The 12,307-nt window shown below is 34.9% G+C and overlaps 1 non-coding gene across 1 annotated transcript; it reads left to right on the forward strand.

Annotated features, from left to right (window-relative positions):
* The first annotated feature begins 1,748 nt into the window (after positions 1–1,748).
* Positions 1,749–1,903, forward strand: LOC141454829 (U12 minor spliceosomal RNA). Its single transcript, XR_012458982.1, has one exon. It is a non-coding gene; the product is annotated as a U12 minor spliceosomal RNA (small nuclear RNA).
* Positions 1,904–12,307: the final 10,404 nt, after the last annotated feature.

Consider the following 12,307-nt stretch of genomic DNA (forward strand, 5'->3'; position numbering starts at 1 on the left):
CAAGGAATTAAATATAACTTATTATTTATGCAACAGTTTTAATAAAATTTTAAGTAGGGGCAGTCGTCCAAACGGCCCACTGTCTTCGCTACCCTATGTAACATATAGTTATGTATTCTTTTGTGTATTTTAATTGGAGTGCTATAAATTGTTTAACATAAAAAAAGAGTAAAAAAACTATAGAAATGATCTTGATATAAAAATTGATGCCACTAAAAGACCAAACTGAACTCTCTGTATTCGCATGAACTCTTCCAAGATGCTAATAAATTTTGAAAATATTCCAATATTATACGATTTATAAAATATCAAATACATAAAACAGCAGCATACCTTCTTTCTTTTAATAATAAAATTTACTTTGATCTTAGTTCTCTGTTAGGTAGTAGGAAACACGTTTATACCACTTTGAAAGTTATTTGATCCAAGTACTTCATTATATGAACAAATTCAAGAGACTTATTTTGAGTAATGGGTAATGAATGACCACTCATTATTCATGGATTCATGGTCTTAAGAGATAGTGATTAATTACGTCTCTCATCAGTGATTACTCATGATTACATTACTCATGTGACGTCCAACTCTGGAAAGAATAACCTACTTCTATTTTTTGCGCTCACAACAAGCATTAGCATACGATATGTTCGCAGACTTTCTAATCAAAAAGTATACTTCACCCCCCGTACTAATAATGCAGATATTTCCAATTACTAAATACATCGGTGTCCCAGGTCTTCCATCTTCCACCAATTTTTCATTCGGCTTCTAAAGAAACTAAATTTCTCTTCTTTATAACGAATAGAAATCTTCAATGAAAGCCTTGCCTACTTCTATATGTCTATAACTATATTTTCCTGTATTTATCACCTTATCATTTACCGTGACTGGTTCACAACCCCTGAGCTTGTCTCATTTACTCGCCGGGCAAGGTAATTTTCGTAACATTTAATGACAATTTCATTAAAAACCTCTTCAACTTCAAACTACATTATTTCCCTTTTTTTATTTTATTTAGGGATCTACTGTTGGATCCTATTCATTTTCAATAATTTGTCTAATTCAAGAAATTATTATTAAATTATTGAAACATATTACTACTACCATTGGCGCTACAGCCCATTACTGAGCCTTAGTCTCCACAATCCTCTTCCGCCAGGTCTTCCTATCGGTTGCTGCAACCTTCCAATTGAAGCATATAAATAATTTCTTTGCAGAAATATTACTTTGGGTAAATTTAGGAATTGGGAAAGAGTTATAAAAAGAAGAAGAAAAATTGTCAGCTTAGTAATCGAAGGATCATCCATTTAAAGTACCATTTCTGGGGACTTATAAAACAATAAATTGGCAAGCAAGATAAGAATTAATTAGCCCTCTACATAAAATGTTAACAAAGTAAGGTATTCAGAAATATTATCATAAATGACGTAATAATAATTGTATTACAATTTTGAACCTAAGAAAGCTAGCTGAAAGTCACTATGTTTCTCTGAGCTGCTCATAGATAGCGCGAAGGTTGCTATATTTGATGGTGAAAGTTAAAGGTGAAATTACCCTTTCGTTTGGTCCCAAGTGCAAAAATTGTTACTATATTTTATTGTAATTTGAAATAATAGATGTAAATAATCAGTTACTAAATCAAAAAGTCATTAAGATTAACAATTATTAGGACCTACATTTACTGATGTCTCTCGGTAGTTCTAATTGAGACTTAGACATTATGTTACTGGAATTAACTCAAGGCAATCGTGCCTTAAACTAATGAGTAAGGAAAATATAGAGCCTTGTTAACTCTGGGTTCAGCTACCAAGTTAGCAAATGTAAATTTTTTAAAGAGGTATAGGTCGTCCCCTTGAGTTCGCTGTCTACTTTTACAGTGAATTCGGGTGAAGCGATCTACCTCACCTGTTATTCTTTGGTAAATTTGGGTTACTGTGTTATTTTTAAAAGCAACGTATTCTTGGTCAGGTTCATTAATAAGTATTTCACCAGTTAACATACCTTAATAACTGACTTACATGTCTAGTAGTGATCCCCACTACTTCTCTTACTTACTACCTTTGTACATATACAACAGTTACTATCCTGAAGATACCAAACCTGTTGAATAAGGAATCCGATCAATACTATATAAAATAGATATTGTGCACTTGAGTATCTTATACAGTTGGCTATATTTATGAACAATTTCTTGATCTAGCATAAACACCAGCTAGACATTTCCAAAATTTAGTTTGCAAAAAGCCTAAATTGTATAGATTTTCATTTTTTTTTCTCAAAATTACATTTTCATATTTATACCAGGCTTTGGCGGTCATTCTGAGTGAGTGCCATCCACCAAACTTATACATCGCTGTAAATATTTAACGTCATTTTTTCTTGCAAAGATTGAAAGTGGGGCTGTCGACTACTCCAATCCAAAATCAGTCGATTCTTTAAGAAGTAGCCACCTAATATTCTGAAAATAGTCATTAACCCAGCCCGACTCGACGAGCATGGCAACGGCTTTCTAAAAGACGACCGTTGTTTTCTCATACGTCGTCTAAATGCCATCTTCTACAAATATCTTTGAGCGTAATTGTAGTACGCGTTTTGCTGCAGAATAGTACAATGGTGCGAGCGGTTGCAGTATCATTTATCTCCTGTTGAGCCAACTGAAAGACCTGTTCGTTTCTATAGATTTATGTTTTACAATCGTGTACGTTTTTTTTCAAAAACATCTCATTCTTCCGCCAAGTCTTTTGTCAGATTCAATAGCAACCAGAGAGTCCACTAAGAGTTGGCCGGTTCTAAGACTCCGTCGAGAGCCAAAGCTCAAATTTTTAAAATTTTTGGTAATTACACAATTTCTCGCTGTAAACTCAGCTTGCTGTTGGCCGATTGTGCCAAATCAAAGGCGCAGCATCTCTACAATAAGAAGGCACACATGGATGGCCACTAGCATCAGCGCTTATAGCTTCCAATCACTCATCTCATTCATAATGACTGGTTAATGAAGATCAAACTTCAAATCTGCCTCGAGCATAAATCAAAGGGAAAATAAGTCTGGTATATTTTTCCTGCAAGGTTATGAAATGCTTCTTCTATATGCTGGTCCTAGGCTTCTGGGATTTGAATCTCACCTTCGAAGTTTCCCAATAGGAAAGGTACTTAAAATCCGTCTAAAACGCAATAAAATTAGTAAAGAAGATTCCATAACTTTTATTACAGTTAGAGGCCGTTACACTTACATCCTCCCTAATGGAATTCAGCCCAAATTACACCTGATTCTTAATAACCGTTCTCCATCTAACTGAAAGACAACCAAATCCAGATAGTTATTAAATTATGTTCTATGTTTACCTTCATCCATTTCATGGATCATTCATTATAAATATTATTATTACACAAGTACGCCATAGTACTTTTTCCGTGATAGGGCGAGCTGGATCGCGTGATATAGATGTCTTTGAAAATTATTTTATAATTCTCTATTTGTAATACAACTTTTGTTATTTTATTTTGTTTTTGAAGGTTACATTTTGCCATATTTTTCTATTTTTTGTGTGTATTTATAATTTGTAAATTTATCATGTTAAAAGAAATTAAAAAAAAAATATACATATAATACAAAACCTTCAGATTTTATGAAAACCTGCAAGGCTAAGTTTCAATATAACATTTTTACAAATACATACATATATCTAAAAATATTTATAGAAACGTTTTGGTTTTGTTTTAAAGTTCTTTTCTCTTTCTTTATTATAAATATAAAGAATAAATATTATAACAACGAATGTGTTAATAGACCCACAAAAGAACTGTATGGGTGTGCATAGATAGTAGTTTATAAGATTACCACTAGATGGTAGGACCTAGTAGAAAACGAAAAAAAGTGCCTCAAGTTGACGGTATTCAAATTTAATGAAATAAAACTGCAGCATGAAGTTGAATAAATGAATTTTTTTAAAAATGGTGTTATCTCTGCTTTAGTTATAAAAATTCTTCTGTAGAAACAAAGATGAGTTGTTTTTCACCAGTAATTTGGACGCACTCGTTTCAGACTTCAAATGCAAAAGGATATTTTAAAGATAAACACGCCAAGTTACGATTTGAATCCTTTTTTCAACTTTAAAAAAAATCATTAAAATCTTGTAAAGTGAATTAATAAAACTAACAGCTCATGAGGAATATAAAATCTGTATATTAACAATTATGACTATATGAGCGAGATATCTGAGTTAAGGGCTCAGTACAAATGTTGCAAAAAGCTTTTCCTTTAACTGCATGGATTTAGTGCAGTCATAAATCTATTAACAAAGAAAGAAGCAAGTAGTTTAACGCAGCTGCATAACATTGCCAAAATAAGCCAGACAAATTCACAGAATATCGCTAGACCAAGTGCATTCTTCCCACTAAACTATTCTTTATTGTTAAATGCAATGACAATTTAATTTTAATAACACTGAATCTTGTTTTAAGTATGTGATTTAATGTTGATTTATATTCAATAATTTACTTATTTTATGTATCAAGGTGCCTAATTTGTCTCAAAATCAGAGTGTTCCCGTTTTGTAGCCACTAAAGTGTAGTATTTTTTTTGTAGGCCTTTTTTTTGTATGCTCATAAACATGCATTTGATAAGCACATCCATCTTTTCTTGCACAAAGTACAATCAATCAAGTTGTTAATTTGATCAATCAAGCAAATTATCGACTAAACTTTCTAGATTTAATTTAATTTATGATACGTACTTAATAGAGTTAACTTGGTTAAAATGCTTACATTTTGAGCAGGAGCTATAAAATACTGGAAGAATTTTTGATTAAAAGAAATATTTTTTATTTATAGATTCCTTAGAATTTCCTTTTTAAACATGATGTTTCACCCAGCAAGACAAAATTACCGGAAGTTATAAAAAAGGAGTGGTATTCTTTTTGAAAAAAGAAGTTCCGTTTGTTGACGGGAGACGAGATTTAGACGACAGGACATTGTAATTATGGAATAATGTATTAAATATAATAAATTCCATCTACTTGTCCAACTGGAACAACCGACTGGGAAAAAAAATGTGCTAAATTAAAAAAGATGAAACAGTCTTTTAAAATAAAAAAAAATTGGGTCGTGTCGCCGCTAATTGGATCAGGTTTTAAAGGTTTAAATGATTGTTGATTAGTTTATACTTTTTACTGTTAAAATTTATAAATAATTGTTACACGAGTTTTGTGGACAATGATGTTCATTTTTAAACTTGACACAGAATGGTTAAAAAAAATAAGATCAAAGATAGCGCTTCCGTCAGATTCCAGATTTCCAACGTTTTTAACGGAAAACATCTGTTCAAGACACAACTTTCATTTGCTCATTCTAAGCAGCGTAAATGAGAAAAACGCTCGGGATAAGTTAGAGAACAAAAAATTTGGAATGAGCACATGATGAAATTTCTTTTAAATCAGTTAGCGTAGTTGAGTTATCTTGTAATTTACAATTATTATTAAAACTAAGATAATTTCAATACTGTACGTGTTTAATTTTTTTCTAAACAATCGCCACAAAGTCCAAAAATCTTTCAGAAGAAAACCGGTCAGCCAATTTTCTACAAATTTTGAGTTTTGGTTGGATCAAATCGTCATCAAATGGTAATTATGTTACAAAAAAGGTGTTAAGTCCTTTATTTATGTACTTTCCCTGACTGTGATTTATCTAATAAACTTTACATAAAAAGTTTATATTTTTTGGAAATGACATTGTTAGTTTAACAACAAACAGTCTTTAGAAGAGATTACGAGCACTATTTTTTTTTTTTTTTTTTTCTAGTGAATAAAGAAAGGCGGTGATCCCATCAAAGTATCCGCAAAAATTTCTGATTTTAATTAAATTCATCTCTGTCATAAATTTCATAAATATTTTCCACCTGACTGTTACTTAAACATCTAACTTTCACGACGTTAAAACTAAATTACACGCAAATATTTTAAGAAAACAGTGATAACGTTTATCCGGAACTGATGGACGAATTTCCTGATTGGCACAATAACAAAGCATCTTAATTGGTAATTAAACAAAACATCATTGGCGGATGAGGTTATTGGACAATCGGCTGATCAAAATTTGTTGTTTTCTAGACTATTGAGGGAGATGTTACCGACCTTTCTCAGGAATATCGATGATTCATTCACTGGACATTATGCTTTAAGGAACACCCCTTACAAATATTGGGCTCACGATCAATTCTTTCAGTAGGGTTAGAGGAAACAACCATCTCAAGGTGTGAAGAGGTTAGATTTTGGTTATTTCGTTGGAATAGGTTGACGGTGAAGGAACTAGAGTTTCTTTAGCCTTGAAATTGTTGCACAATTTGTTCGGATAGCTGCGAATCTTAGTTGGGCGAAATTCGGAACTAGACTTGCTTCCTAGAATCTGCTTTACTGGTATTGTTTTACTTGGTGGTCGCTATAATTGGTTTTAGGTAGCGTTTCCCTTCCATCTGACAGATAATACAAGGTGTGGCTATTCAATAACGAGACTGATGCTCGTACAGAAGAACTATGCATGCGCCAAATCATAACGAACGACAGCTGTGCACCGTAAAGCCTTCTCTTTCGATTGCAGCGTCTCCACGTGTTTGTAGAGAAATCTGTCTGACCGGAACCGTCGTTTGTGTGAGAGGTGTTAGTTTCGTTTTGCCGAAAACATGATACTACACATGTAGTAGAGCAACGAATAGTCGTGAAATTTCACATGATACTTGGTAAAACCGCTACTGAAACTTATCTTTTATTAAAAGAAGTTTATGGCGATGAATGTTTTTGTGCGAGTTTTTGTGAGGTTCAAGCGTTTCCAAGATGGCCGAGAAGACGTCGGAGATGATGACGATCCGGGTCGCCCTTCTACGTCCAAAACGGATGAAAATATAATTAATCAACATTACTACTGTGAAGTGCTTGCTTAACTCCGTGAAAGAGTAAGGGAAAACGGCCCGATTAGTGAAAGAACAAGTCACGGGGTTCTCCATCAAGACAACGCGCCGGCTCACACTGTATTGTGTGGTCAAGACGTTTCTAGCCAAGTACAACAACCCAATTTTAGGCCATCCGCCTTATTCGCCTGACGTGGCCCCATGTGACTTTTATCTATTCCCCAAAGTCAAATCTGCATTAAAAGGAACACGATTTCAGTCCGTTGAAGCTGTATTGTTATTATGTAGAGCATCTAATTTAGGTTTTTAGTTCAAAATTAACATCGTTTTTAATCTCAATGTATCGCCTCGCCTCTCCAACATCTACCACACTCTCAAGACTATTAAGCAGAAATCAAAACTTGAGCATGGTTCTGCGCAAGTGCAGGAGACTATGAAAAGCGGCAACCTTTGGTGTAATTCTTGAACTTTCATACTTCATAAATTCGTCAAAAAAGAGTGGCTAAAATATCTACAGTTTTTTTTGTTCCCTTTTTTGAAAATATTCTAAGTGTGCTCAGCCTTTTGGCCCTACAAAAGCTATGCTATGTTAATAGTTCAAGCGTGAAATGCATGAATGAATTAGGGGAACTTGAAATTCATTAATTCAAATTGTAAAATGTTTTCAAAACTCAAAGTAGCACATTTTGGCTGTATGTTACTGATTAAATTAATTGTTTTGATAGTAAATTATCAGAATTTAAAGTAGCGGGACGCCAGGTGGATATGGCTTCTGTTTGCCGTTAGGCGCATGCCAATATAATTGAAGTTAATGGGCGAAAGTGCTCCCATTAATCTTTCCCCTTCCTCTGGGTCAGCGGCTCACTAATCCAATTTGGTCTTTAACTTCCCGTCGCGTATATACACGGATGTTTTCAAAACAAATTTTCTAATCAAGTTCGCACGAGATATTTTATCAATTTTAAAATCTAATAATTATAAAAAAACAACAAGGCAACAACTTATTGAACTATTTAGATAAGATAAAATAAGAAATCCTTAAATTGAAATCTTTGACAGAGTGCGCGCCGAACATTTTAAGCTTTTTTTCTTTTTGCTGAGTCACTTAATGACTTTTTGCTACCTTGAGATGGTTAAATTTAATGATAATCATTCAATGATTAATCTGCGGCATAGTTTCTGACAAAATTTATTATCTTTGATATTGGTTCAATTGACACTCATCAAAAGGAAGTCTATTTTATTTTTTAAGACAACTGAGATAAGCACCAGCAGGTGAGTGAAATAGTAGGAAGTGAGTATGCGTTTTGGTTTGCAATTTTCACTTGAAATACAAGTTTCGAGATTCTCTGAACCGGAAACAACTAGTCTAACACTCCCAAGACTTCTCACGGCAATTCTGGACTTTTTAAAACTATTATTATTATTATTATTTTTTAATGATTTAAGGCGCGTCAACATCTAAGGTTATTGGCGCCCGTAGCTTATTTCAGTGCACTGCCGGTCTCCGGACAGTGTTCTCTCGTTACAGACAACACTGTCCATCACCGGACAGTGAGCTGTAAGAAGCTCCTAGGAAGAGAAAATCTAAGAGTCAGCTGCTGGATTCGAACCCGGGACCTCCGTTTAAAACTATTATTATTATTATTTTTAATTTATTTTGTTATTTACAATCTGTATACAGTATACAATAAGTAAATATGAAGTGTATGATGAACTGGTGCGGGAGAAGAGCAGGAGAAGAAGCTACCCAGCGGTAGCACTCTCTATAGGAGAGAGGAGAATGTGAGGAGGAGAATATGAATAGGAGAGAGGAGAGATTGGAGAATAATGGCGTTTAGGCCTTCAGACCTCAAGGAAGTCGCGGGGCCACTGGCGATTCAGTCGGCGAGGAGTATTAGGGATGTCAGAGGAGGCGAGAGACTGTACTAGAGGATTAGAGCTAGTCGAGAGAGTAGTATGGAACTTTTGGTATTTAGTCTTGGCGAGTTGGTCTACGAAGGGAATGTTGAGGTCGGTGTGAAGGGTGAGATTAGTCACCGTAGAAAGGAGCGTCAGCTATCTGTCGGAGGAGTTTTTACTTAAATGTTTGTACTGTCCGTATGTTCGTAGATTTGGCTGAACCCCACAGCTCTAGTCCTTAGGTCCACATAGGTTTGAGGATAGTGTTGCTTGTTAAGCGTTTGAGTTCTAAGGGCAATTTGAAGCGTCGTCCAAGTAGTCTGTAAAGAAGTTTCGCACGTCATTGCTTGTCTTTTAAGTCTACTGTGTGGGTTCCACTTGAGTCGTTTGTCTATGTAGAGCCCAAGGTAGCGCACCAGATCTGTACAAGGAAGAGGATTGCTGTTGAAGAGGAAAATCTATTATTTTAAATTATTTATAGCGTTAAAATAAAGTGTGACCAACTTACTTTTTAATTTGTCTTATTACCTCTAATAGTCTTATTACCTCTAATAGTCTTGATATCCAAAATTTAAATTTATTGAGTTACTTTCTTCTCATACCACTTTCAGTGTCTTTTTTCTTTCTCAAAATTGTAAGTGGCTTAACTTAAAACTTAAACGCAACCAAACATGTTTGGTTAAATTCAGTCTTAGAGGTTCCTTTATTAATTTGAATTGTTAATTAATTTAAAATGTTATCTTACTAAATTTAAATATTCATAAAATAACAGTAATATACAGTTTTTAAATGACGATAAACTTGTTTCTACTGTTCTAATATTACTTGTCCGTTTTTTCAAACTATCAAAATTTGTATTGAAGTTTTTTTGCAACCAAAATTATTTGTTGCATAGAGAATTAATTTTGACTTTTTTTTAAAGTTTTATTTAATAAAAACCCTGTTGCGAAATAATAATTATGAAATTGACGGACTAACGCTTGAACATCAAATCCTGTGCATACATTTAAGTCGGCCATTATAACGCAACTTTATCTGCGTACAATCATCATAGGTACTAAATTATACTTTGACACGTCCAATCGATAAATTAATTTTCAATTTGCTAATCTGCTAATCGTGTTGGAAGGATAGCGGTAACGCGCATGTGCACAAATATCCTATCCAACACCACTGCAAACCGATGTAGAAGTTAAGAAGTAGTTACTAACTCCTAACGGCCAGATTGGCTGCCGAACAGCTTCTCCCTAGCTAATTAACAGCCATCCAATACAGCACATACATACGAACAAACATTATGCAGATGTTTGCGAATCTTAGCAAATAATAACTATAATTTTAATCCTAATCACAATTTGTTTTATTATTTATTAAAACATATTTTTAAATGTATTTTATTACGTAATATCAAAGGCTTTAAACTTCTGGCAGTTCAATAAAATATTCTTTTGTAGACGCAAAATTATAATTATCTTCAGTATCCCGAATGGTGTACAAGATGGAACAAACCATCAAATGGTTTCCATTTAATGGCATCCTATTCTTACAGAAAGAAAGTTCAATCTCGATAAGCTTTACAGGTAAGCATGCCCAATCAGATTAAGCAGCTGCTGCTACCTATCGAGGAAGGATTACCGGTAGCGGTTGCGCCAGGAGATGGTTCCACTACTTCCTTGGGTTTTCGCATTTTAGGGGATTTCAACTTATAGTTTAATAAGTCATTATCAAAGAGCTGTTGAAGGCACGCTAACTTCAATACGAGGCGTGGCTATTAAATAACAAGAATGATGCTGCTACAGAAGAACTATTCATGCGCCAAATCCTAACGACCGACAGCTGTGCAGCGTAAAGCCTTCTCTTTCGATTCCAGCGTCTCACGTGTTTGTAGAGAAATCTGTCTGACCGGAACCGTCGTTTTGCCGAAAACATGTAGTAGAGCAACGAATTGTCGTGAAATTTCACATGAAACTTGGTAAAACCGCTACTGAAACTTATCTTTTATTAAAAGAAGTTTATGGCGATGAATGTTAATCACGTGCCCAAGTTTTTGAGTGGTTCAAGCGTTTCCAAGATGGCTTTCGGAGATGTAGGACCGCCCAGGTCGCCCTTCCACGTCCAAAACGGATGAAAATATCGATTACAATTAATCAACATTACTACCGTGAGGTGCTTGCTCAACTCCGTGAAAGAGTAAGGAAAAAACGGCCCGATTAGTGAAAGAACAAGTCATGGGTTCTCCATCACACTGCATTGGTCTGTCAAGACCTTTCTAGCCAAGTACAACATCCCAGTTTTAGGCCATCCGCCTTATTCTCCACCTGGCCACATGTGACTTTTATCTGTTCTCCAAAGTCAAATCTGCATTAAAAGGAACAATATTTCAGTCCGTTGAAGCTGTGAAAGAAAAAGCGGCACGCGTCACGCAGGAGCTGACAGAAAAAGACTTCCAGCACTGTTTCGAACAATGGTAAATTCGCACGGAGCGTTGTAGGGATAGGGGAGGGGTGTATATTGAAGGTGATAATAACTAAATATGTACAAATTTAAAATAAAATGTTTTACAGCATCAGTCTCGTTATTTAATAGCCACACCTCGTATAGTCTTTAGTTATTAAGCCCTGTTTAGTTATGTCGCTCCGCCCACTGGTTGTCTTTTATATTTTGGGCTGACTGTCCATTGGTGCATATTGGTCCATCTGCACACTCAATATGAGCTCACGCAGTTCTGAATCGGTTTCTTAATTAGCAAGCGTATTTGGACAACAACATACAGCAGCAAATACTCCATCAAAGTTGCTCCTAAGAAGTTTCACTTTACTGTCAAGACCAAAGCTGGCTCTGATCTAGGAAGCTGTATAGATGTACACCCAATCTCCTGAGAGAGTTAGCGGACGTGCAGGGCTTCCAGTGCTATTGCTTTCAGTGCATGCAGGCTTATGTGATTCTTTTTAACACTTCGCTCCAGATATTATTTGCATTTTTGGCCAGCATTTTTTACAGAACTATAAAACTATCTTCTTTCGCAAATATTTGCCTTCAAACACAGCAACGGTGACTTGCAAACTGGCCCAAAAAAAAGAGATTAATTTCGTGTCTTTGAACAAAGCTACCATACGGCTGGTTTTTGTAACACCAGTTCCTGATGTTCAACAAAAACTTTAGTACGTGAATTGCTGTAAAAAGAAGTCATAACAGTGTTTCACGCCAGACGTTTCATTTTTTTTTAATGAAAAAACGTAAACCCGTGCCCGTATTTGCCGAAATTCCAAAAAAGGTCTTGTATAAGAATAAAGTGACAATTAACAGATCTTAGTCCCTTCAGAGTTCATAAACTGCGCCATCTTCACAGGGAAGTATCTTTTTATACTTAGTAATTTTAACATAGAAACTCATTTAACTTATTTGCCATTTGTTGAAGACCATTCTAACCGTATAAAGTATGATATTTTCATAGTTTATGTCCGGCGACAGCAGTTTGTGTATACCTACTTCATTAATAAATAGCTG

The sequence above is a fragment of the Rhodnius prolixus genome, unplaced genomic scaffold (assembly GCF_049639745.1).
Source record: "Rhodnius prolixus isolate KJV_2025 unplaced genomic scaffold, Rpr scaffold_9, whole genome shotgun sequence".
NCBI lineage: Eukaryota > Metazoa > Arthropoda > Insecta > Hemiptera > Reduviidae > Rhodnius > Rhodnius prolixus.